At 40.1% G+C, this 27,144-nt stretch overlaps 1 protein-coding gene and 1 long non-coding RNA gene across 3 annotated transcripts in view; one reads left to right on the forward strand and one right to left on the reverse strand.

Moving 5' to 3' along the window:
• Stxbp6 (syntaxin binding protein 6) overlaps window positions 1-10,985 on the reverse strand; it is a 246,577-nt gene extending 235,592 nt beyond the window's left edge. For both annotated transcript variants that reach the window (XM_027929613.2, XM_071607795.1), the window contains exon 1: window positions 10,697-10,985. The gene's annotated coding sequence lies outside the window, so the exon portion shown is untranslated. The remainder of the gene's footprint in view (window positions 1-10,696) is intronic.
• LOC139704686 (uncharacterized) overlaps window positions 10,914-27,144 on the forward strand; it is a 30,826-nt gene continuing 14,595 nt past the window's right edge. The window contains exons 1-2 of the long non-coding RNA XR_011706590.1: window positions 10,914-11,189; window positions 13,156-13,286. This is a non-coding gene — a long non-coding RNA (uncharacterized lncRNA). The remainder of the gene's footprint in view (window positions 11,190-13,155; window positions 13,287-27,144) is intronic.

Consider the following 27,144-nt stretch of genomic DNA (forward strand, 5'->3'; position numbering starts at 1 on the left):
TTGTAACACTTTTTGATCTTAACAATTCTAACACCAGAGCCATCCTATAATAAGCTTCTCCATCATAAGGAGCAAGCCTTTCAGAAACACTCCTTATCTTGGAAGTACCCAATTTCCTTTAGTTGCAGGTCTCTCTCATTCAATCTTTGGCTTCTTTCTTATGGTCTCCATGCAATTTCCACTTTCTTGGTGAATGTCTTTCCGAATGTTTTATGTTTCTTCCTGGATTCCAGGAACTTGGAATACCAGGCCTGTCTCTCCACAGACTCAGGACTCCTCCAACCTTAGGTGCTAACAACTAGCACTTTACATTTACTGGATGCCTTTTAAAACACAAAATCCCAGGCCCCACTCCAGATCTAGGGAATCAGAATCTGCATCTTAACAGGTTATCCAGGTGATTCGTAGATATATAAAGATTTGAGAGGCACAGACCATGGCCCTTATAGCCAGTTACCTAAGAAACTCAGAGGCCTAGGGCTAGAGGTCACAGCCTTGCCCAGGTAATGAAATTTATTCTAAAAGCCCCTGTGTGAATGTCCTCACCCAAATCTGGGCCCATATGAATTGTTATTCTTTTTTGAAAACTCAAGTTACATTTTTCTGGATCTTGGGTGTGGGCAGAAAGCAGGCAGGGGACAAGAGAGGTAGACAGAAGGGAAGATGGAAAGGCATATTTGATCTTATTTCTTTTGTGACTCTCAGGAAGCAAGGTGGATAATATTTGAGAGCTGAAAGGGAAAAATGAGAATCTACTGAGGCTGCTACACAGTGCCCTGGGAACTTAGATCACAGAATCAATAGTCCTGAGGTGCTTAGCATGTACCATGTTAGCATATAATCTATAATCTAAATGTTAAACAATATTCTAATTGAAAGATCAAAAGACTAGATGGAGAAGAGGAATCCCAGGAAACAAAGACTCTCTAGCTCAACATACTTTTATTGATTCTCTACCGTATGCCAGAAGTACACAGCTTATATACTCAAGAGATTTAAAAAAAAAAAAAAAAAAAAAAAAACCTGAAGACCCCTCTTTTTGAAGGAATTCACAGTTCAGTGGTGTTGGAGAACAAGGGCTGTTCCTAAAGAAGGTGTGTCTGACACCAGGTATGGTGGTGCACACCTGTAATCCCAGTGGCTCAGGAGGCTGAAGCAGGAGGATCACAAGTTCAAAGCTAGCCTCAGCAACTCAACAAGGCCCTCAGTGAGACCATGTCTCTAAATAAAATACCCAAAAGTGAGGGTAGGAGAGCTGGGGGTGCAGCCTAGTGGCTGAGTGCCCCTGGATTCAACCCCTACAAAAAAAGGTGTAGAGGGGTCTGAGTTGAGGATTCCTTGCTTCATTTCTTAAAAATCAAGTATTAGACCGGTACATGGCTAGCAATGTCATAATAGGATCTTAAAGTCTCATTTCTCATTTTTCAGTAAATGAAATTGGGAGAAATGTCTACATTAGTAGCTTCGAGCTCCTTATAAAAGTACCAGTCTACCCTCAAGGTAGAGTATTTTTTTAGTTATTGTTATAGTTGTATAAGGATTTAATTTTTAAAGGACTTAATTCAGGAACACCCAGTTTTATACTCCTGGCCCCTTGACAGCAGCAGGATAGCTTCCTTATTGCTATGTAATGATAGGGTAGATTAAATTCTTCAAGAATAATATTAACTTCACAACCACTAGGTTCTGCTGGCTTTCACCTTAGCTTGTTAGGCAACAAACTCCCAAGCAGTCTACAAACAAAGGCATCTCACCAACATACACTGGTCTGACCAAGTGCAGTCCCTAGCAGTTATGGAAGTTGAATAGACTAAAGCACATATTACCATCCACTCAGAATTAGGAATTCCCACCTCCAAAGGACTCATCCCCTTCACCTTCTGGAGGACTGGAAGTTCCAGTGAGTCCTGGTACACTACGCCTCACCTCAAATATCATATCTTCAGTTATCTGATACGAATGTAATATCAGTTTAAATGCTCAGCCCTGGCATGGCAACACAGGGAACAACCCTTTTCTTCAAGTCACCAGGCATTAAAGACCAAATTCCTAAACCAAATCTACCAATCCTTGACAGAGTCAAGCAAGAACCTGGAATGGCTGAGCATGCTGGTACATACCAGGTACTTGGGAGGCTGAGGAAAGGGGATTGCAAGTTCAAGGCCAGCCTGGGCAGTTTAGTGAGACCATGTCTCAAAATAAAATAAAGAGGGCTGGGAGTACAGCTTGATGGGTGTTAGAGGGCTTGCCTAACATACATGAAGTCCCAAATCAATCCCTAGTACCACATTAGGATGGGATAGCTGGATAAGAGTGTGGTACAGGGACTTACATCCTTAGGAAAGCAATGAATTTCAGGCTGTAAAGATTGGAAACTAGTTGTATTTACTGCATTTGTGGCTTTATTAGTTTAAGTCTAAAAAACTATTTATACATATTGGTTCCCAGAAGAAAGTGAAAAGATCTGTCAACTTAATTGAAATGTAAACACAATCTTTTACCTCCTCCCACTGCAAATTACAAGGCAAAACAGAGAAATGGAAAGTTATCAAGCCACCAACTCACCTTGTGTAACCCCATGAGGGCACAATTATCTTACCCAGTACTATGGAGTCATAGTGCATCCTCTTAATGGCAGTAATGCTCTGGAGCTAACCCCATGAGGCTGGATGGCCAGCTGGGAAGCAGCATTACTAGTCCCAAATAGCCATAGAGAAAGCTGAGGCTCCTGAGGACAAGTAGCACAGGTTCCAAGTAGGAGACTCACACACACTTATTTCCCAGGTCTTCCTCTTCAATTGCTCCCCATCAACCTAATTCAATTTAACTTTATCGGAGTTAATGGATTCAAGGAAGAAGGTAAACTAAAAAAAATTCCGGACTTTGGGAAGACAACAACTTAATAAACTATATGCAAACTCAATTCCAGCAACTTTCACTGGAGCTGCTAATGAAACTCAATGGTTTGCATTTTAGCTCCCTTTATTTCCTCTCATCCTGGTCAGAGATAAATGTCAGTGAGTGTGGGCCACACAGGCAAGGATAAGCAGACACCACCACACCAGCAGCTGTGGCACCAACTGAGCCACTCATGGATGGCCTCTGGTCCAAAGAAACCACTCCATGAAAGCAGACCGGAAACATAACACCTTGGCTAAAAATGGTGCCGACTCAGCTGAGACTAGCACCAAGACTTCACCAATCATCAAGCCCTGGTATTTCGAGGACCAATAAGCAAATTAATTTTTACCTAAGGGCTAGTATTCACATCTCCTCTTCTGTACCTCTCCCCATACCAACACCATCCACACAAACTAAAAGCCCTTGGCAGTCTTCCATATATACTGTTCCTTAGCTCTCACTATGAAATTCTGGGCCCTTGTGGCAAGGAAAAGGGAGATAGCATGGCCATTCCAGGCATATCATGCTAGGAATATGTCTATAAACTCAGGCTTCTTCTAATCCTCCAAAAGAGAAAACTGTGGCCCTGATATTAACTTGCTAAGATCCCACAGCAAATTAATTCACCAGGCATGGTGGCACATGCTTATAATCCCACAACCTGGAAGGCTGAAGCAGGAGGATCACAAGTTCAAGACCAGCCTCAGCAACTTAGTGGCTCTAAGCATCTTAGTAGTGAGACCCTGCCTCAAAATAAAAAATAAAAAGGGCTGGGGATGCGGCTCTGCAGTTAAGCACCCCTGGGTTCAATCCCTGGTAAAATAGATAGATACATAGGTAGGTAGGTAGGTAGATATGTAGATAGATAGATAGATAGATAGATAGATAGATAGATAGATAGATAAAAGAAAGAAAGAAAACCAAAGCAAATTAATGGTGAAGCCTACTCAGCTCTGTCCTGCTACAAAGCCTTCTTCTCTATGCTGGATTAGCCTCCACTCAAAAGCTTGACCCAAGGGATGGCAGTATCAGCGTTGATGGGAGCTTGTTGGAACTGCAGGCACTCAGCACCCATCCCAGCCTACTGAAAGGGAATCCATATTCTAACAAGATTCTCCATGCTTTCTATGATGGGCTGGGGAAGCACTGCTACATGAGAAGAAAGGGCCTCCACCCTAGGGCTGTGCCTCATTCAGCATCCTGACTCTTACCCCCAATATAATGATGCTCATATAGTGCCAAGGACCCTGTGGACCCTGTGTGAATGCAGTCCAAGATTTAAAAAACCAGGAGGTGGGCTGGGATTGTGGCTCAGAGGTAGAGTGCATGCTTAGCCCGGGCGGGGCCTGGGTTCCATCCTCAGCACCACATAAAAATAAAGGCATTGTGTTGTGTCCATCTACACCTAAAAAATAAATATTTAAAAAAAAAATCAGAAGGAGGGTAATCTTGACAGAGTTCCATAAACAAATTAGTAAATGACACTAAACTGTCTACCACAGTCAAATCTTACGAGAGAAGCTAAGCATAAACTGCCCAGTCAGCATGCCCTCTGGTGGCTCATAACAAGGAAGCCTAAATATGGAATTAGTTTCCGGAGGGAAATCCAGAAACACACGAATCTGGAGATCACAAGGCATTTGTCATGAAAACTATCCCAATGACTCAGAAGCAAACAGGAACAAAACTCTTTTAATTCAGAGAGAAAACTTGGATTAGAGACTAACAGGATAACCCTGGAGCTCCCAAAGACAAACAAGGAGAAAGAAGTAAACCAGATAACCCCTCCCAGGGAGCAGAAACCAACCCCAAACTGACACCGTGTCCATGGACTTCTCATCTTTTTTAAAGTGTGCAACTCAATAGTTTTTAGCATATTCACAAAATTGTGAAATCATGACCATCTAATTCTAGAACATTTTCATCACCCAAAATGAAATCCCATTCCCATCAATGGTCACTTTATATTTCTCCTTCTCCTCAATTCCTGGCAACCAACCCTATGGATTTCCCATTCTGGGCATTTCATAATGGAATCATACAACATGTGAAAGCATATTATAGCATCAATCCAAACTTCATTTCTTTTTATGGCTAATTGGTTTTCCATTGTATGGATATACCACATTTTGCTTATTCGTTGGTTGATGAACATTTGGGTTGTTTCCATCTTTGGCCTAATATGACCAATGCTCCTGTGAGTATTCATTTACAAGTGTTCAATATGAACATGTTTTCAGTTCTCTTGAGTATACACCCAGGAGTGGAATTTGTGTTGGTGAGGCAAATGCTTTAACATTTTGAGGAACTGCCAAACTGTTTTCTAAAGTGGCTACACATTTTACATTCACAACATCAACATACTATATGGAGGTTCCAATTTTTCCTATATCTTTTTTCCCCCAGTACTAGGGGTTGATCCGAGGAGCCTCACCTATGATAGGCACATACTCTACCACTGAGCTACATCCCCAGAACTTTTTATTTTGAGACAGGGTCTAGCTAAGTTGCCCAGGCAGGCCTCAAATTTGCTGCCTCTTTCCTCATTCTCAAAAAGTAGCCAGGACACTATCCTGAGCCTCCGTGTGTCATCATGCGCCTTGTTGCTCCTGGGTGTTTTAAGCTCATAACCCTCCTGGTGGATATTATATGGTATCTCATTGTAGTTTTGATTTGCATTTCCCTGATGACTAATGGTGCTGAGCATATTTTCACATCTTCTTCAAAGAAATATCTATGCAAATCCTTTGCCTACTTTAAAATCGGGTTATTTGCCTTTTTATTGCTGAGTCGTAAGAGTTCTTTCTTTTTGCTCTTTTTTGAAACCCCAGTCAAGAGCGCTCATCTTGGAAAGCTCTTCCCTCATCATCCAATATTCTTCAACTGAGCCTTCCTTGTAAGGAATCCCTCTTTACAAGAACCCTGTCATCCAAAGGGGCAGGAAAACTGGCACTCTCCCTTTCTGAACCAGGCATCCGCTGCTGTCATCAGAGCCTTGTGGCTCCACCCCTGCTTATCCACAAATGGCTGTCCTGTCATCACTAGCACTCCCCTGCTACTGCAGAGAATCCAGAAAGAACTTAACAATAAGAAATCTGACCACCACCACAGAGTCACTAAGACAGCGTGCTAGGCACAATCCTTTGTCTTGTATGCTCTGAAAATTATTTACATGCAATCAAAACTACAAGCATGCACACTCCTGCCCCATGAAATCACCAACCTAAAATGTTCTTTCTCTCTAGAAAAGTGAGACCCCATCATTTATGTTATCAGAGTCCAGTTCCTTCACGGAGACTTTCTTAGCCACGACAGTTTGTTTTTCTCTACACTTAAAAAAAAAATTCTATAGAGATCATTAATCAACTACTATCTATAAAATGTCCCTATATTTGAAGGATGTACTAAGTGAAACTACCTCACCCATAGCTGGTTATTAACATATTAGAATTGTTGGAATGTGCTAATTCAATGACAAAGTTCCAAAATACACATAACCTCAAAAATGTTCTGTGTTCTGGGAAACATGGACTTAAATAAATACAACCAATTTTTGTTGTTGATACTGTTAAGTGTGGTACTTCTCAGTCTTTTATACGATGATGCACATGTTGCGAATCTCTGTAAGAGGAAAAAATAATAGGCAGTGCTTCTCAAATTGATTTGCCCTTTACAAGAGCACACCTATTAGCACACATCCCAACAGCATTCTTCCAACATACTCTTGGAATTGCTGAGCTAATTCAATTGCTGCTCAATTCTATCATCTGGGCAGCACTGAGTAGAAAACCATATTTTCTACTGGGGTAAGGAAATAAATTTGCTTTGAGATGCCATCAATTGGAAGGCACTCTTAACACCCTAGGTTACAGGGGGAAAAAATGTACATTAAATGTGATCATAATGTTTAAGACCCATTTGGATTCTGAAATTGGAAAATACTGAAATGGGTGGGAGGTGGGATGTATCTTAGAATCAAACTAGTATAGCATACCCAGAGTTTTTGTTTAAAAGCAGCCTCTAGGAAGGTTGAGAATAGTACCAGGAATGGGCCTTGACTATCTGTGAGCCAGTAACAATAGTCCTAGTGACCAAAGAGAAATAAAATAACGTAATGACTGCCCCACAACAGACTTATTACAGGGAGCAAAGATACCAGGGGACCACTGCTAAGAAAAGTTAACAAAAGTGATACGGAGAAAGGCTACTCTCACGATAGGAAAAATCCCAGCAGCAAAAACTAGGGGTAACACCCAAAACATAAACATCAAGTTATGGAAAGGAATTTTAAAACAGAAATGTTCCCTGCTTAGATTAAGTGGGAGAAACTATTTAAATGAGCTACCAGATCTGAAGAATTATGACCCAAAGGCTGTCCCTTCACTCAGTGCTGATTACTGTCAGGAAGGCATGTTTGGGCTTTGCAGTTTTATCTACTAAAACACTAAGTGGTACACTTGAATTTTTGAATAGATTTTTGATTTACTGATAGGTTTCTCTAGTGCTAATCATTCCAACACTAAAACAAAACACAAATGGAAAGTTGAGATAAAGCATATTAAAGTGCTGACTGACTTCCCCATTCACCTAGTCCATTTGGGTGCCACATGACATAAACCTCATTTCTTCCTAAGGATGTTATCTCAGGAATGATCCTGACTCAAGCAGGCTCCCAAAGCCTCTCTGAAGCAAAGCAGTTAAAACTCAAGGCCACAATCTAGGTCATAGCAAGTCATGGCAACCCTGCATGGTTTGGGGGACAAGAAGATGTACTTTTGACTGGGTCAAATCCAAACCGTGCTTGAGAATAAGCTAATTTACCCACGGCATCCTGCTGATACTGCACAGCTGCCCCAGAATGCCTGCCTTCCTCCCCCTTGGAGAGAAGGAGGGCCTCGGTTACTGTCAATCAATGCTACCATCCTTCAGAAGGCATGGAAGGCCTTTGCCAGTTTTGGCCACTATGGGGCAACCAATAAGGTGCACTTCACACTCCCCAGAAGGCCGTCATTCAGGAAAGATACCACTAAGAATTCTGTCTAAATTTGCTCTTAAGTGATTTTACCTGGCCTTCAACCATAGGTTCAAACTGTCAGAACTGTATGCAACCTCCTCTCCACAAATCTGAGAGTCTCAAAGAAAAGGGAGTAATTGTTGGATTTATCAATATAAGGGTCACCAATTCAGTCTGACCCAAAGTGATCAAGAAACCAGAGACTACGTATTTTATAGTATGAAAAGAAGGTGTAATCTTAGCTTTTTTTGTGAAAATCATTTTATTTGAAGATCAATCAGAATCATCAAAACTGGACAATGGTAAATGACATGGGTAATTAGAATATAACATTCTTAAAGCAACTTCCTAAAACACCTAGAAGAAAACATGTCTCTATAAGTACTAAAATAATGAATTTCAGAACCATCCTCATCCCTCTAAGTGATTCTATAGGCATGGTCTCTGCACTGGCAGCATCAGCATCATCTGAAACTTGTTAAAAATGCAAACTGTCGGACCTTCATCCCAAACCTAGAGAATCAAAGACTCGGGAGGTGGGGGTGTATATAGCACAATAATCTGTAATCTAACAAGCCATCCTGGATATTCCGATGCTCATCTAGGATCAGGGAAGATGCACATCTGGGGTGTCTCTGGAATCTGATTAAACCCTTATTAACCGAGGGACAATTTTTCGCCTCCTTGCTCAAACTGGCATTGGCTTTTAATCTCACAGACTGATTTTACCAAGGAGGGGTTGAATACTTAGTTCCAGGCCACTGTGAAAGCCAAGTCAGAGCTCCACCCCAGGGCCTGCTGTCTTCTTCAGCAACCTTGAATTTCAAAGCAAGGCCTTGCTGACATGACAATTCTGGGTCTCAGGACCATGAACATTGATAAGGCATTCCAGGTGGTCTCCTAATCTAATCTATACTATGCTGCCTCCCTCATAGAAATATGAGGACTGAAGTTTTAATCCTTAAAATCAAAAGAGAGGTGGATTTGAGGAAAGGTGAGGGTAAATAGGTACTTCCAAAGACATGGCCAACTAAGTCCCTTGGTAAAGAGTGGTAGAGGGGAGAAGACTCAGGTGTTTTGTTATAATTAAGGATTAATTAATTTTTAAAAACTAAGTAAAGAGCTCAGAGACAATATCTGGCATGAATGGTGCTTTGAAGTTTTCTTAGCACTTTTCATTTTCATATCTTATCCAAGTCTCACAACAACCCTGCAATGGAGAGGGATAATGCTGTGATTATCCCCATTCGACAGAAGAGAAAACTCAAGTTCAGAGTGGGTAATATTTGTCCACCAGATCTGTCATCGGCTGTAAAGCTGCAACTTGACCTCAGGTCTATCTCACTCTAGAATTTGTTTAGTGTAACCGCCCTATGTGATTTCCACATCTGGAAATTCACCCCAAAGTGGACTAACCCCAAGGAAAAAGCAAAAGAGAAAAATCATTCAGCAGAAAATAGGGGGTCTCTAAAACATGGCACTTGAGCAGTGTGTGGGTGCCCCTTTAAGAACTTAACACACAAACCCAACAGCCAAGGTGTTCAGCCAAAAAAGAAGAAAAAAAAAGAGGCATATTTCTAGCCTGCATAATCATTTCTGGACGTATTCCCACTAGCAGCCTCCGAGGCAACAGCGGCTCACAGCCTGGGCTGAAGCTCCTCCACCGCGCCCCCCCACCCCACCCTCCACCACCAGGGTTATGACAGCGCAGCTCTGACTCGTGCGCAGGCAAAACCCCAAAACTCAAAAACAAGAAGTGAAAAAAGTGAAGCCAGGAGAAATTATGGGCATCTTCCATACCCTTGCAATCCACACAATGCCAGTTCTAGAGTCCTGGGGTCGCCTAGAACTGGACCTTAAGAGAAGATGGGTTGAGTGACACCTTCTGTGGACCCGCTGGCCCTTTTTTCACACCCAGTCCCGGAGGAAGAATAGAAACGGGAAGGGGTTCGGTATGAAGTCCTGGGCCAGAATCAAAGGCAGATACACCCCACACCCTCTCCAAAGGAACAGTATGTCTTACTAAATTCTCTACCTGGCCCTCCAGGTCCTGTCCTCTGCGATGATGAACAGGGTGGGGCGGTGGGGTGATGGAAAAAGACAGGAGGAAAATTCGGGCCATCCACCTACTCCAGCCTCGCTGCCCCGCCATGTGTGTGAGGCTAGATTCCGGCGCGCGCCGCAAGAGCGAATTCCGAACCCGGCGCCCTTGACTAGGTCTGAGGTTGGGGATGGGACATCACCTGGTACTAAACGTCCTGGGGACAGAGAGCTGTGCCTGCCAGAGCAGCCGCCTCAGTTTTGGCAGCAATGATTTTCCTAGAAGACGCCACCGTTCACAAAGATCGGAGTGATTCTCTGATTTTAGCCTGGGGTAGGAGGACTCACCCGAAGGGCTCAGGGACCCACCGAGTTCCCCACACTGGGATCCTCCAGGCGGCACGCTCGGGGATCACACTACCTTGGGGATAGTAAGGAAAGAAAAGCTCTATCTTCAACTTTCTCAGAGGGAACTGCTCCACTCCGGGATTTGCCCAATCTTGCCCACACCCTGAGTCCCAGGTTGGGAGAGAATCAGGAATCGAAGCCCCTTCCACGCTCACAAAGCCCCTCTCCCGATGCCCGCCAACTTGAAAGCATCTCTCTGATGCCTGCCTAGTCCTCCCGCCCGTAGCCAAGCCCCTGCCTTGGCCGCCCGCAACCAACAGAGCGCCAGGCTCCCCAACAGTAGCTGCAGCTGCAACCGCATACCCCCCGGGCCGGGCCTCCACCTCGCCCTACCGTGCAGCCTGGTTAGTGCCCTGGCCGGTGCCAGCGCGCGGCACGCGTCTCAGCTGGCTAGACTCCTCCCCGGGGGCTGCCCCGCGCAGGGCTCCGGGCTCCGGACAAGGCTCGGCCGGCCCTGGCGCTGGCTCGCCGCTGCTCGCGGCTCCAGCGCGGGCTCCTGCTGCCGCGCGCGAAGAGGGAGGGGTGCGGGGGAAACTCCCGGCAACTCCAACTCCGGGCTCTGAAGCTCCAGCTGCAGCCGCGCGCCCGCCCGCCGCCGAATGCGAGCGCCTGCAAAGCAAACCTGCCCCCGCGGTCGCCTCTGAGCATGCCCAGTGCCGCCGTGGGCGAGCCCGAGCTCCCTAGCCCGGGGCAAAGTGCAGCGGCAGGGGCCCAGGAACTCGCCCCAGGCTACAGAGCACAGCGGGAAGGGGGTGGAAGGGAGGATCAAGAGCGCGGGCTCGAAGCAGAGGACCTGGAACAAACTGGTCAGTGTGTACAAGGCAATGTGAGTTTCATGGGTTGTGGGAAGTTTGTGGGCTAGAAAGATGGATTGCTTCTGTGAGCCTCTCTGGAAGACTATATTCGAAAGAACAACCAGAAAACATTTATTCTCCGGGAAAGAAAGAGTGGGCCCTGCAGATAGGTTTTTATCCAGTCTCCATGCCTAGGGTGGCAAACTCAGAGAGCTAAGGGGACCTGATTAGCAATCAATATAAATTAGTAAAGTGAGTGGGAAGAGGCGAACTGAGAGATCATTAAGGGCAAGGCCACTGTTCTGCTCTAGATGTCCATTGCTGTCGTGCAAGAATTCAGACCAAATTTTGCTGGATTTTCTGATTTTTTAAGAAATGGCAGAGATGTCAGTTTTCTTCATGTAAAATATTCTTGTTATTAAATCTTGATAACAAATACAATTTTGTTTTCAAAAACTAAACCGATCATAGCTGTGTCCTTTCCCTGCTCAGCCAGTTTGAGCCAATGAATTCTGCATTCTTGTACTGGAGAGGTATTGAGTGCCCACTGTGGTTGGGAAGGTTCGGGAAAAGATCCAAGATGATTCAGACTGCTTTCAAAGTACTAGGGGAAATAGGATTTTCCTGACAGAGAGCTACTGATAAATGCTGGAGCATTCAAGGAGAGGTAGGTAATGTACAAAGTGGTTGTGAGTACTAAGTTTAAGAAAGCATCATCGATAAAAGTACCTGTGTGGAAAGTCACTGCAAGATAGGTAACAAAGCCCATGGGAGGCATTTTGGAGTCTGAAGCAAAAGGAAATATCATGAACATTAATTCTGTCTTTATTTGAATTTTTTTCATGAAATATTTTTCATCATTCCTTTTTTTACTAGCTTAGAATTTTTTAATTCTAAAAAATCACCCCCTACATACAAAGTGCCTTCTAATTCATATCATTAAAATATTAACATTCAATACTGAGTTCTTTGGCAAACCTTCAAATTGTGGGTCCTACTTCACCCTGGACTGGCCCTACTTGGTTTGAGTAAAAGGAGCAAGAATTAGCATACCAAAATAGGAAAGAGGGTTGCAGAAATGGCGGGGTTCTCAGGCATAGGGCCTGATTGCCAGTGTGTGCAGCCTACAATTTATTTGTAGGCTCTGTGGAGAAGAGAGTAGGAGAAGAAAGTGGCATAATCCAAACTGAACTCTGGTTAGATGGGCCCAACAGTAGAACTAGGAAGATGGTTTGGAGGGGAAGAATGGGAGAAATGGGGATACCTAAAGTATCTTCACTGTTTCATGAAAATCAGAGGATTTCCCTGATAAAGTCATGTAGGCTTTGCCAGTCTCTGAAGGATACATGCAGGGTCTAGCTTAGTTGATCTTAAAGTGAATAAGTGATCTTAAAGGAATTTGGGGCTAGGGATATAGCTTAGTGGTAGAATGATTGCCTAACATGCATGAGGCCCTCCTGGTATTGATGCCCAGCAACACACGCACACTGAGAAAGAAACAGAAAGAGAAAAAAAATGTAACAACCAGGAAGATCTTCCAGATCCTGGTCTAACCTCAACCATTTCCCTATCATGTTTAGAGGTGGATGAATGACTCCACCTCTAAGCTGTGCTTTCCTTCCTTGCGAAATGGAAAACAATTCTCACAGTGTTCCTGTGAGGATTTAGAGAAAGAGTGTATGTCTAAGGGTTTTAGAATGTTGAGAGTTAAGCAAATAGAAGTTACTGTTTTTAATTACATATCATTTATAAAATCTGAATTGAAATGAGAAATTCCTACTGTTTTACAAAAGTTGTCTTTAAGTAAGCAAGCTTCATTGATTCAACAAGATATTTTAATGTGTTGGGATGCTGTTTATAATACTTTGGAATCAGCTTTTGGGTAATTGAACAATTTTGTCATTTAAGGCATTCCTATAATATGCTAGTTCCCATTGCCAGTCACCTCTTTTTTCCTCACGGTCTTCTTTTTTTATCTTTTCTTTCTCAATATTGAAGGTCTCATCAAGATCACCCCCTCCATACAAAGTGCCTTCTAATTCAAATGCAGGCCAGCACTGTAGTGTCTGCCTCATCCAGACACCTGGGACCTACCTCAGTGCTGTGCTGTGAGTGATTTTTCCCTGCAGGTGAGCACATCAGTTGCTGCATTCATGGGGAACAGACCAGACTGGCACTTATCTATGGGAAGCATTTTAAGCATGCCAAACTCTCAAAGGGGGAAAAAAAAAAGAATGCTTGGGTGTTTACACAAGAATCCTTCCAGAAGTTATGGAAAAGAGGAAGTACCTAGCCCAGAACCTATCACATAACAGGTAGTTACAAATATTTGCAAAATAAATAGCAGTTTCCATCATCAAAATCTTCTTTGTCTCTGTTCCACCTCCCACAGTTCCTAAGAATTATTATTTTTAAAAATCACAATAATGATAAGGTCATCAAAAAGAACAAGAACAGGATGTAAACATTTATATAGGGAGGGGTTCTGTGCTTTTACAAGTAAAATACTTTTCTTACATTTTATGTGTTTGTTTAGTTTGGGTGCTGGGGATAAAACCGTGGCCTCATGCATGTTAAGTACGTGTTCTACGACTGAGCTACACCACCAGCCCTCTCTGCTTAAATTTTAAGTTAATTGTATTTTTAATTATTATTAATAAATAATACATGGTATAAAGGAAATACAGTACAAAAACCAGCTCAGTTCAGAAGAAAAACAATTTCCCTCCCCAAGAACTACTATTGTTGCCTGTTTCTTACATACAATTATAGAAATACCATATGCATGTCACTGCAAGCATAGCTGTTCTTTTTATTTTTAAAGTACAATCATGAAATGATAGAATTGATAAAAAAAAAAACACCTTCTAGTTCATCTAGATGCCAAGTTAGAGACTTTCAAAATGTCCTTGTATTGTGAGAAAGAAAAGGAAAATATAAAAGTGATCTTCCCTGTGGCGCTAGTAAACTCATGGCTGTAAGGACATGGGACCACATGGCAAACCCTCCTGTTAGCATTTAGTGATGCAAGAAAAAATTGAGTCCATCTAGAGTCACCCTGAACTCCCTAATGCCCACTGTGAACCTCACCCTAAAACACCTATGTATTTAGATATCTCACGTTGCCTAGGGCTATGGACAGACATGCTGTTGAAATAGCAAATGGAATAAATTGAGATGGACACAGAGAGCTTGAACCAGGGAACTGGGCATTATAACATAACTATTTTTAACAGCATCACTTATGATATAACATCATCAATCACAGTATGTCTTCAAGACTAGCAAAGTCTATATATTATTTTTAAACTCCTCTACTACCCAGCATAGCTAGTAGCTTTTCAATTTTTTAATTCTTATGATGTGACTTCAGATAAGGAAAATCAGGAATCCATCCACTTATCAACTTGTAGGTTAAACCATATCAAACTGTCGCTTTTGTTGGTCACAGTATCTTGAATATTTAGAATTTCATGTTTCAACCTTCATTACATTCTTCCAAAGTAGTCTTTGTTTTTAGAACCAGAAGAATCCTTATTCCTTGGAATAACATTCATTTTCCTACAAAAGCCATGTCACTAAAGTAGTGCTGAGCAATCTATTTGATTCCTAAGGTTTTATAATAGAACCTGATCAGGTCTTGGTTGCTGGGCTGATTCTATGCAGAGCAAAGAGGAAGAAATTTCTCTCTCTCTCATGAGGAGAACAGCACCAGCCTTGATTGGTCTTGAAATGGGTACAAATATTGTCAGCCTCTTTCTATTCTTTTTGCACCTTACTTCCCCAGAATTCTCCTGAAACCCTTTTCCATGTATTTGTCCTCTTCATTCTGGCCTTAATTTTCCTATCTCAGCTTGCCTGTTACTTCCTATTTTTAAGAATCAACATTCTTTTAGTATACTTCAAGTGAGAACTGAGTAAACTAACTCAGTTAAATTAATCCACATTCATATGTGGAAGGTTATCAACCTTTCCAAAGATATGTGCAATATAAGAGTATCTTGTGGTCTTAAAGGAATTTGGGGCTAGGGATATAGCTTAGTGGTAGAGTGATTGCCTAACATGCATGAGGCCCTGGTATTGATGCCCGGCAGCACACGCACGTGGAGAAAGAAACAGAGAAAAAAAAAATGTAACAAGAAAGAACTCTGGAGTTAAGAGTAGAAAGAATGTATTGAGGAAAGGAAGAAATTGGATTCCTTGTTATTCTACTCTTAATAATTTCTTCCCATCCTCCTTCTTCAAAACTATGGATTCTTTTAAAGCTTTGGGTTTTATTTAGCTTTTCACAGTAGCTCCCTTGGCAGTAGCAGCAAGCGTCCCCAGGCTAGTGGTAGCTGTTGAATGTATGTGTCATCTGTAAGTTGGGAATGAAATCTGTCACTTTTGGTGACATTGATACGGTGAGGTCTGGGAGATCTGCAGAATTCAGATGGGCTCCTAGAGCTTGTGCTTGAGTTCCTATTCTGTTCCCCACACAGCTAACCTTGGTCTGTGGTTTCATCAAAACTTTAAGGATGCTAGCTAGTTTATAACTGGAGCCCACCCTTTTTTTATGACTGAATTGTCATAAAATAGCCTGTCACTAATTTACTAAATATACAATTTCTTTCTCTTCTATGCTTTTGAGAGCCAGCATAGCCAGGCACTGTGGCTTGTGCCTCTAATCCCAGCTACTCAGAATGTGCAAGACACTGGGTTTAATTCTCAGCACTGCATATAAATAAAAAGATCCATCAACAACTAAAAAAAAAAAAATTGAAAAAAAATTTTTTTTAAAGAGCTGGGGAGTCGCTCAGTGATTGAGCACCCCTGAATTCAATTCCCAATTCTGAAGGAATAAAAAAAAAAAAGAGCCAGCATAAGTGTTGACTATTGACATCAAATCTGATTACCTCAGCCCACTACCATACACTTGAAAATGGAATATTTCTGAAAGCCATGGCAGATTTCAGATCTTGTTTCTTCCCTCTCACCTTTGACAGTCTTCTACTGACCTCCAACTTCTTCCTACTTCTCTAATTATATTACTTTATCCCCTGCGCTGCTTCAGGTTTCATATATCAACATACTGATAAGACAAAGACTAGGAAGGAGATGGTTTCTTGAGGAAAAAAAAAATAAAATAAAACCAAAACAATTTTTGTCTTGCAAAAAAGACTTGATTACATCCCGAACTTGGTTATTCTGTAATATTTTTAAAATTCTTAACCACATCTTTCCAAATAGATGGTGAGTCCCTTGAGAGCTGGGAAAAGTCTTAGGAGTCTTCTGTCTCCCCTCACCCAATGCCTAGCACAGAGGCAGGAGCCCAACAAAAAAAATAATAGTTAGAACCTGCCTTCTTTTGGGTAAGTCATCAGGGACAGGAGACAAAGTTCATTTTAGAGATATCTGCAATGAGTTTTACAATCAAAAGGTACATTGTGCTATTAAAAGTTCAGAGTAAAAATAGTGGTCAAAGGAAGACAGACTTTTTTGAAGAAATAATGATTAAGCTGAAGTCTGCAGAATAAATCTGAAGTAGTTATATTAGAGAAATATACAGGCAAACAAGAAGCCAAGAAAGAATTTTAGGCAGAGAAAACAGCATGTCCAAGGGGTGCTGCATTGGAAGGGTATATGTAAAGGTTGAAAGGGATCTCAAAGGTCTTTAGATTTAACCTATTACTGACTTCACAGATTTTCCAATGCAACTCAACACTAATAAGAACTGCTACCATAAAGAGGCACACTGTCCTCAGCAAGAGACATCAAACAATCGAGTGTGAAGAAGCAGCGTACCATGGGAAAAAGAACATGGATTTCATATTAGACAGATTTGGTCCGAAACTGTTTCAACTCCTACTTTAGAATCTTGGGCAAAATCCACAACTTATCTAACCATTAGATTTGTTATCTCTAGATATTCATATTACTATCTATTTATAGTTTTAATTAGAGTATATCATGCTAAGCGAAATAAGCCAGTCCCCAAAACCAAAGGCTAAATGTTTTCTCTAATATGCGGATGCTAATTCTCAATAAGGGAGACAGGGCACTAGAGAAGAATAGAGTTTCCTTAGATTAGTTAGAGGGAAGTGGAGGGGAGTGGATAAGAAGGATAGTAGAACAAAACAGACATTATTACTTTATGTATATATGTGACTGCATGACCAATGGGATTCTACAACATGTACACTCAGAAAAATGAGAAATTATATCCCATCTATGTATGATATATCAAAGTGCATAAATGCATTCTACTGTCATGTATAACTAATTAAAACAAATAAGAATATTTTTTTAAAAAAAGGGAAAACATGCATAATATACTTAGCACAATACCTGGCCCACAGAAAACATTGAATAAATATTGCTATTTTCAGCCCATGACCACCAATCTAGGGCACCCCAAGAAATATGAGATCAGAAAACCAAAAGTGTTTTGAACTTCCAACCCAAGCTGTTGCTTAGAAGCACTGCCTCTGCCATAGGCAATCGTATTTTATCTCCACAGATGCAAAATAGCATCACTGTTTTTACAAAAACAACTTTCTATACATAAAAAGTGCTTTTTAAAAAATGTCCAGCTCCTCCTGTCCAGATGTCCTTGTGTTTCCATCTGTTACGAGAGTTGCAAGATAATGTAAATTAACAGTTTAGAGATTTCAGCCTTTGTGTTTATGACTCAATTAAGACTAAGAAATTCTTTCTATACCAAATATTAGTCTTTTAGAGTGACTAGTTATGAATTTCGGTCCAAAAGAGTGAAATACAACTAATTTCTCCTCATTTCTTGAATTACTAGAATTAAAAGTATTATATCATCTAGCAGAAACATTGAAAAATATACAAAGGTTGTTGAAACCACCCTCTGCAGCAGCAGAGCCTCCATCTTAACATGGATGTATCTTGTTGTTAAGTTCAAAGTTTGGAAGACTGAAGCATCTTAATCACTGCTTCCTTTTATTTCAGTAATATTTTTGAAAGACCTATTTTTGGTTTTAAAATGACTCTGTCTCCACCAAGATCCAGAAAAGCTGCTAGGCTTTGAGCTAACAAAGAATCCCTTATTCTGCCGGGACACAAGTGAGTCAGTGAACACACAAAGCTACTATCTCACCCAGAATTTCTGAGCTGCTTTTTTAGAGAAGAGAGAAGGACACAATCCATCCACAGCCTGAGATGGACAGGTCTCCTGTATTATGTACAGCAGCTCTTTCTCTTTTTTGTTATGGTCCCTGACCATACCACAGCCCAGGAGACTAAAGATAACAACAAGCTCCTGCTGCTGCTTAGTCCCCAGAAGCTCTCCAGGCCTGAAGGACCTGCTCAGTCCTGTCACTTCTCACTGCTCCTGCCTCATCATGGAAACATAAGCCCTAGGAGTTGCTACTCAAAGCACACTTCTCAGACTAGCCCCTTCAGCATTACTTGGGAGTATGTTTAGAAATACAGACTCTCCTGCCCACCCCACACTTGCAGACCTGGTGAATCAGAATCCAAACTTTAACAAGATCTCCAGGTAATTCGTTTACACATGAAAGTTTAAGAAGCACTGCCTGAGGACACCCAGCCAAGAAAAACCTGGGAAAAACAAAAAGCTCTTTAGAAGTGCAATCAATTTTCTTTGCCCTGATGCCCTTTCTTACTCTAATCTCCAAACCCCATCTCTGTATTTCTAAATCCTACCCTGTCTTTCTTTGCAGTCTGTGGAAATCTGCACTGACTGTGGCAGCCGGAGGCATCTCCTTCTCCTTTTACCTGAATCTTTCCTTTCCGTGTATCATTCTGTGTTTTGCTTATACTTGCACATGTACACATACTTGGGGCTGTCTGTCCTGTTGAGGCCTTGCTGGACCTGTCCTTAAATCTTTTACAGGATTTGGGAGGTAAGGTTGGAATAAAGGAAGGAATATTGGGGAGATAAAATTCTATTGATGAAGTAAATAGTTCTGGAAAACTTAGTTCAGCCCTACAGTGGACTGGAGCCAGGATGATACAGGACCCTGGGAACCATATTACGTCCATCCCAGAAGAGCCTGATACACTGTGGCATGGAACTCCTGGGGCTATCCAGAAACTCCCTAGATTGGAACAGATTCAAATCACCCCTGTTACAATACTTATCAAGCAGAGGTTGCCCAAGGCAGGTGGTTTTCTAAAAACACAATGAAAGTTCTTTTTGCTAGGGCCTTGATCTCTGGTGGTAAACATACTGTGGGCTATTATTTACTTAGTGGAATATTATGTACCTTTTAGGAACAATAAATCGGATACCTAATGAGAGTATTTATGAGACCAGCTCAATCGATAAAAATCAGAACATAAAATCATATGAAAGTATTATTGCAACTAATCATGTATTCAATATTAAACATTTACTGTATGCAAGACACTGTGCTAGGGACTAGGGATACAGAGTGAAAAAGATGAATGTGATTCTTTACATATGAACCTCACAGTTTAATGAGGGAGAAAGATATTAAACAAGTGAATATACAGTTATAAACTGTGACTTATGCTATGAGATAAGGGCATTGATACATAATAGGGGAACTAAGCTGGTTGGTGGGGGGGGGGTGTTTGTCAAGGAAACCTTTCTGAGGAAGTGAAGGAAAAACCAGTTAACCAAGGAAAGACTGGGAAAAAGTGTTTTAGATGGAAACAAAGGAAAAGAAGCACAAAGACAAAAAGCAGTTGAGACTATCACAGATGAGGAAGTTCCAGCATGGTTGAAGCACATGGAGAAGAGAATGGTGAAGGCTGAGAGGCCAGATCACGTGAGGCCTCGGGATTTATCATTCTAATCCTATGGGAAGCCACTGAAGCTTTATGAGCAGAGGAACGGCAGGGATCTACATCTGAAGACCACTTTTGAGCTAAGTGGTTAAATGGACTGAAATAACTCAAGATTAGAGGAAGAGATGTCGCTTTGGAGATCATTGTAGCAATTGAGGAGAAACAGGCGAAAGTGGTTTAGACTAGATTTGAAACTGGGTAAATGAGGGAAAGTGCACAGACTGAACTATATCCTGGAGATGGGAAAAGTCAAATTTCAAATTTACTCATTGATTGGGACTAGGGATGGAAACGTTAACTATACTCTCCAAACTACCTTTCTTTTCTTTTCTTTTTTTTTAATCCAGTGCTAGGGATGAAACCCAGGGTCTTGTGCATGCATGCTAGGCAAGCCCTTTACCACTACAACCCCAGCCCCTCCAAATTACATTCTTAAATTATAGGTAGATGATGAAGTCTTTCACTTTGGGTATGCTCAAAATGTAGGAAGGAAAATGTAAAACAACATTTTAAACACAAAGTTGAAATTTTGTCAGAGAAAAATGAGACAGTCAAATATTTAGTATATAAGTATGGACACTCAGAGAATAGATCTGTTTGAAAAATATATTAATATTATATGAGTGGCTATTAAGAGTGATTAGGTCCATTTTTCAGCCCTAAGGAATAACGGTATTAAGGAATCTTGTTGAGCCAGACACATAGGCAGGGACAATTACATTTTCCCAGAGGCATATTTGATTTTAATTTTCACCCAGATAGAACTCAGTGTTTAACTTCTGATGTTCTTTCAGCTACTGGAGGAGTTCTCCAAGATCACAGAGGGAAAACACACCTTTCTATGGTACCTCTTATCATCAACCAGCTTCTCTTTGTAGAGAAGTATTCAACTGATTTTGGTTGTACTTGGAGGTAGACCAGCAGCAAAGTTGTTCAATTATGTTCAGAACAGATATTTTTCATCCTACCAAGAGCTACTATCTTAGTGAGTTTAGGCTGCTATTAACAAAGAACAATGGAAATTTATTTCTCATAATTCTGGAGGCTGGAAGTCTAGGATCAGGTGCCAGCCTGGCAGGTTTTGGTAAGAGACTTTTTCTGGCTTACAGATTGCTGTCTTCTCATTGTATCCTCACATGCCAGGAAAAAAACAAACAAACAAACAAAAAACACCTGCCAAAGGCTCTGCCTCTTGGCACCCTCGTGTTGGGGATTAGGATTCTGATATGTAAAATCTGGGTTTATGCAAACATTCAGTCCTTCGTAGCTGTATTGGTACTAATGAATGCCTATGACCCCACTATAGTACTAGTTTCACATACAGGCAAATGGTTTGCTTGAAGATTTAGTGGGATAGGAAAGAAAAAGAAGGTTGATAGGAAATTAAAGCAAAAAGTACAAGTAGAAACACTCACATGAGAACTGACTTAAAGTTTCTCTCAACCCCCAAGTGAAGTCTCCTTTTACATGGAGGCTATGCAATGGCTTGTAAGTCACTTCCCAGTCACTGACTTCATTTACTAAGATAGTTAAGAATACTGTTTAGCTGGTATTCACTCACTTTGCTTCCTCTGTGGGACAGGATACACTTCCCTGACCTACTGACATTAGGTTTGGCCTTGTAAGTTGCTTTGGCATTGGAAGTGAGAAGCTATAAATGCATTTGTGTAACTTGGCTTGAGCTTTGTACACTGGTGATCTTCCTGAGAAGAGCATCCCCAGATAGCTGTTCCTGCTTCATCCTGGACCACAGAACAAACATCAATGGAGCAGACCTGAACTTTGTCCAAAGCCCAGAACCAAGTCCAGCCATCTTGCATCCTGAGGAAATTCCCAGCCAAACCAGCCCAGATTCACCAAGCCATATTATCTGCAGATCCATGAGTGTTTTCTATGTGTGTTTTTAGCCATTGTGATTTTCTGGTTTAAACCCTAAAGGGGATACCATTGAGCAAGACATGTCATTTAGTTGAAAAAGAACAGGGCTGTCATGTTGAAATGTTTGTGTCCCTTGAAATTCATTTGGTGAAATTCTTACCTCCAAGGTGATGATGTTCAGATGTGAGGCTTTGGGGAGATAGTTTGGTCTTGAGAATGGGACCCTCATAAATGGAATTAGTGCCCTCATAAAATAGGTCCAAGGTAGCTCATTTTCCCCTCTTACAATGTGAAAAACACAGAAGATACCAACTATGAACCAAGAAATGGGCCATGACCAGATACTGAATCTACTGACACTTTGATCTTAGATTTCCCAGGCTACAGAACTTGAGAATGAAATTCCCATTGTTTATAAGATTTATAATTTAAGGCATTTTTGGTATAGCAGCCCTAAAATGCTAATATGGTCTCACTTTATATATTTATATATTTTATTTCATAAAAGATATATATATATATCTTTTATGAAATAAACATACAAAAAATACATTGAATTTAAAAATAAGGTCATTCAAAATTAATAGTCACGTCATTTTCAAATATTCTGACTACAGTTTCCCAGACAGAAATGTTCTTAAGTGGGATTGCCTGAGGAGGAGGGCTGCAACATGCTATTATTTGGGAACAATTCTCCACTGGGCCCATCCATCCACATTTACTACTTTTAGTGTTTATATAGTCATCTAGAAATGATGTGGTAGGTTTTAGGTAACTCTCATAAGAATTTAACATTAGAAAGATACTATTTAACATTGTGCATCCAATTTACATAATAAATCCATAGTCATTGTAGCAAAACTAAAGAACACAGAAAGCAAGCAGGTAACAGACTCCAGAAATGCACCACCTAAAGATGATCTTTGTTAAAATTTCACTATATATTTATCTTTACAAAAATACCTATGGTGCATACTATTCTGTAAATGACTTTTATCACTAAGTATTAAGTTACAACCTTTTTCCATGACAATAAGATGGAACTAGATAATCATTGTTAATGGCTGTCTCTTATTTCAGGAGGCTGAGGCAGGAGGACTATGTGTTCAAGGTCTGCCTCAGCAAGACCCTGCCTCAAAATAAAAAATAAAAAGGGCCAAGAATGTAACTCAGTGGTAAAGCACCCCTGGATTCAATCCCCAGTACTAAAAAGGAAAAAAAAGAAAAGAAAAGAGAGCTTTGTCAAAAGAGGTAGGATCCATTTACATCCCCTCTAGCAACTGACTTTCAACTCAAGTTTCCAATCAACTTGCAGTTGCTGTCAGGAATCTTTCTCTTCTCACTTGTTCCCTTTTATATTTCCAATATCTTCTCTACTTCCATTATGACAATTTGAGAGATTCCCTTATTACATTTTTTTCCTGTGATACACAAAGAAACAAAAACATGACTCAAGAAATGTCTTGAAGGAAAGCAAATAAGTCATAATCAACAGCAAATCACCTTCTTTCTCAGAAAAAAGAAGTCCTCTTTGCTTTTAGGATTGTTTGGAATAATATCTATATTATAACCCTTTACAGTTTCATTATATTAAAAAGGGCTTGTTGGAAATGAGTCATTTTGTACACATTGGGAGTTTTATAGTTAGTTTAATGTCACTGAATTTAATTAACTTAAACTCTCACTTGCACACAATAGTACTTTGGTGATCTCTCTTTAGTCAGAGGAGAATGCAAAAAAAATGTACAGTTCCTTTTAGCTACAAGACCTCTTGGAAAAATGTCTTTGGTGGAGAAACTGGGGCTCAAATCAGTGAATATTCTAGCAACAGGAGAAATATCATAAAATTGTAAAAGTATTGACGCCACCTACCATAGAGTAAAAGAATTAACATAAAATAATATTTTCATGTGTCAAACCCAGTTTTTTGAAATAATGTAATTTCAAAAACCCAGTCTTTTTGAAATAGTGTAATAATGTAATTTAATCACTAATAAATTAAATTACAAATCAGTGGCAGAATTTTAAAAGAATTATTGCTTGAAAGTGAGAACTAGCTAACAAGCTCATCCCTGTGTTCCCCAACTTTAGAGATAACAAAAATACCTACAGAAGAGATCCTGAACGGTTTCATTTTAAGGAACCAAAATCAGAAACAATAATATTTTAGATATTACAAAATAAGCTATTGCAGTGAAGAATATAAGGAAAACCTAAGATTTCTTCAAGAGCAATTCCTAAAATGTTCTTTGTCACCTAACTATTCATGTGTATTTTGAGGGAAACTAGAAGTTTTGATTGCAAAAATTAGACTTTAAAAGACTTTCAACCAACATGCCTTTGCACAGCTAATTTCTGATTTGTTTTTATGGCTATTTTTTAAAAGATTTAAGTAGAACTTTATGCTTTAAAGTACTTTCTTGGCAATCATGTTTTTCTATATGAAGTTAAGCTCAAAAACAGTATCCTTTTAAAATCACTTACACTTTAAATAATTGGTCTCTTTTGGCCTTTTTCATCTTGTGTATTTTCTGACAGTTCCTTTTCATTCAAATTCAGTTTAACAAATATTTACCAAATAACCGCTTGGTAAAGACATTGTCTTGGAGCTTCAAATGAACTAGGAGAGTCAGAAAGCTGAGGAAGTTACTAGGGACTGGGGGTGGGGGCGATGAGGAGTGACTGCCTAATGGGTCTAGGACTTCCTTTCGGATGATGAAAAAGTTCAGGAACTACATAATGGTGATGGTTGTACAACAATTGTGAATGCACTTAATACCACTCTATTACATACTTTAAAATGATAAATATTATGCATTTTACTACAATAAAAAATCAGGCAGAAAAAAAAAAACTAGTAAGGTCCATGAAGGAGAGGCATAAGTATTCTGCTTCAGAAATGCATTTAATCAGAAAATATATTTAAATTATCCTTCCAGTCTCACCATTGATTTTATGCAGCAACTGTGTCAAATCCAATTTAATAAGCATGTATTATTAGGGCAGTTATAGGCAACCACTGTACTTAAATGTGCGCAGGAATGTTGAAATGTGAAATCTATGGTCCTTGCCTTCAAGTAGCTTTCAATTTCATAGAGAATAAAGAGAACTATCAAAAATGGGTAATACAAGATGGAATATCATAAAAGCTATACCGGAGAGATGAACACAGTGCTGAGAGTGAAGAGTGTAATTAGATTAATTATTGGAGAAAGTCTCAGGGATGACATTGCAGTGCATTTGGTCTTCAAGGATGGGTATGATTTTTGCAAATCTCATAAAAATGGCAAAGCTCAGTCTGAATGAAAGCAAGAAGATGAGAAAAGATACAGAACGAAGAAATGAAGGGTATAGAGAATACCAAGTATCCTTGCTTGGCTGACTGGCATAGTTTAGTAGGCAAACAGTGGAAGTAATGGCTGAAGATTTAGGAGTTTGTATTGTAGGATAGAGTTGAAGACATTCAGAGTTTGAAGATGATTTAGAAGTAATTTATTCCAAGTCTCCATCTACAAAAATGGATCTTCCCTACTGTGTCTGCTAAATGGCCATTCAGCTGCTTTTGGAATTCCTCTAGTGACCTAGAAGTCACCATTTTCTAAGAAAGCCTGGATTGCCGGTATATGACTGACATTGTGAGAGTTCTTTCATTGATCAAAAATCTGCCACCCCACAATTTCTGTCCTTTTATTTTAGTTCTGCTTTTGAAAACTACATAAGATTAAATGAAAACATTTTAGTCAGGAAATATGGAAATATAGCCTCCTTTTCTCCTTTTTCAAGTGAGATACTCTTGGGTCTTTATTTTATTTTATTTTTTTAAGATGGGGTTTCCCTCTCTTGCCCCAGCTACTCTCAAACTTGTGATCCTCCAGCCTCAGCCTTCTGAGTAGCTGAGATTATAGACATGTACAGTACACCTTAAGTTGTTTTTTATTTTCATGCTTTCTAAGACTCCTGCCATTCTGGTTAATCTGTTCTCTAATTTCCTGCATTCCTATTTCAGTGGGTCAACCCAGTACTGAGTTTTGTTTCTCTAGGTTTGGACTGGGTAGCATTACTTCTGCTTGTAATATGGTCATGTCTTCTATTCAAGGTTTGGCAGGCATAACCCTCAACAAATATGAAGCTTAGAGTTAACTAATGCTTGCCTGAATTGTTTTGTATAAGTGCAAATATTAAGTCATTACTTTTAAATTTGGTCCTCAAGGATTGAACTTCTAAATTTACCATATAAAATATAATTTAGTTAAATTTACCTTACTATGAGAACCTTTGAGAACCTTTAAGATCTTGATTTTGTCTATGAGAACCTTTAAGATCTTGATTTTGTCGTCTGTTACATTAGCTTCTCTTTTACCTTCTCTCCACTCAGTAATTTGGTACGCATGCCTTTAGTGTTGATATTCAAAGCATTAGTAGACTGTTTTAGAGAAAATCATAGATGACAGAATTTTAACCAAACACTAGAATTTTCCTTCCAGGTAGACTTTGAAATATTCATTAATCAGGGATCTCTAGATCTGAACTAACTATGAATTTACCCAGTATTTTATTATTTTTCCCACAGATTTTGTTATGAAGCATATTTTTCAGTGCATTGCTAAAATTATAACACAGTTGCTAGGAGCTCAGGCTTCAGAGTAAATATTTTAGGATTGGCATTTCAAAGTTAGCCACTAGTCATGAACTTGGGCAAATTATTTACCTTCTCTGAATTTCAGTGTCCTTATCTATAAAATGTGTGCAAAAATTCTACCTGCTTCAGAGGGTTGTTACATGGTTTAAATAAGGTATTAACTGGCAATAGTAAAAATAGGAAAACATTAACTATTACTATTATAATGATTTTCTTAATAAGTCCACAAATTCTTTGATACTTTTTCCTTTAAGAGGTGATCCTAATTTCTCTCCCAGGACATGTGGGCTGGATTTAGAGACTTGGTGGCTTCTAACAGATTGAACGTGGTATTGTTTTTCTACAAAAAAAAATCTTTATGGTCACCTTTTACTACCTCTTGAATTCTTCACTCAGGGAAGTTAGCTGCCATGGAATGAAGACCGTGTTTGTTATCTATATCTGTCTAGCAAATTGCCACACATTTAGCAGCTTAAAACAGCAGCCATTTATTAGCTCAAAGTTCTGTGGGTCAGGAGTCCAGCCCAGTATGGCTGGATTCTTAGGGTATCATAAGACTGAAACTCCCAGCCAGGTACAGTGGCCCAAACCTGTAATTCCAGCTGCTTGGGAGGCTGAGACAGGAGGATTGTGAGTTCAAAGCCAGCCTCAGCAAAAGCGATACGCTAAGCAACTCAGTGAGACCC

The sequence above is a fragment of the Marmota flaviventris genome, chromosome 2, assembly GCF_047511675.1.
Source record: "Marmota flaviventris isolate mMarFla1 chromosome 2, mMarFla1.hap1, whole genome shotgun sequence".
NCBI classification, from domain to species: Eukaryota; Metazoa; Chordata; class Mammalia; order Rodentia; family Sciuridae; genus Marmota; species Marmota flaviventris.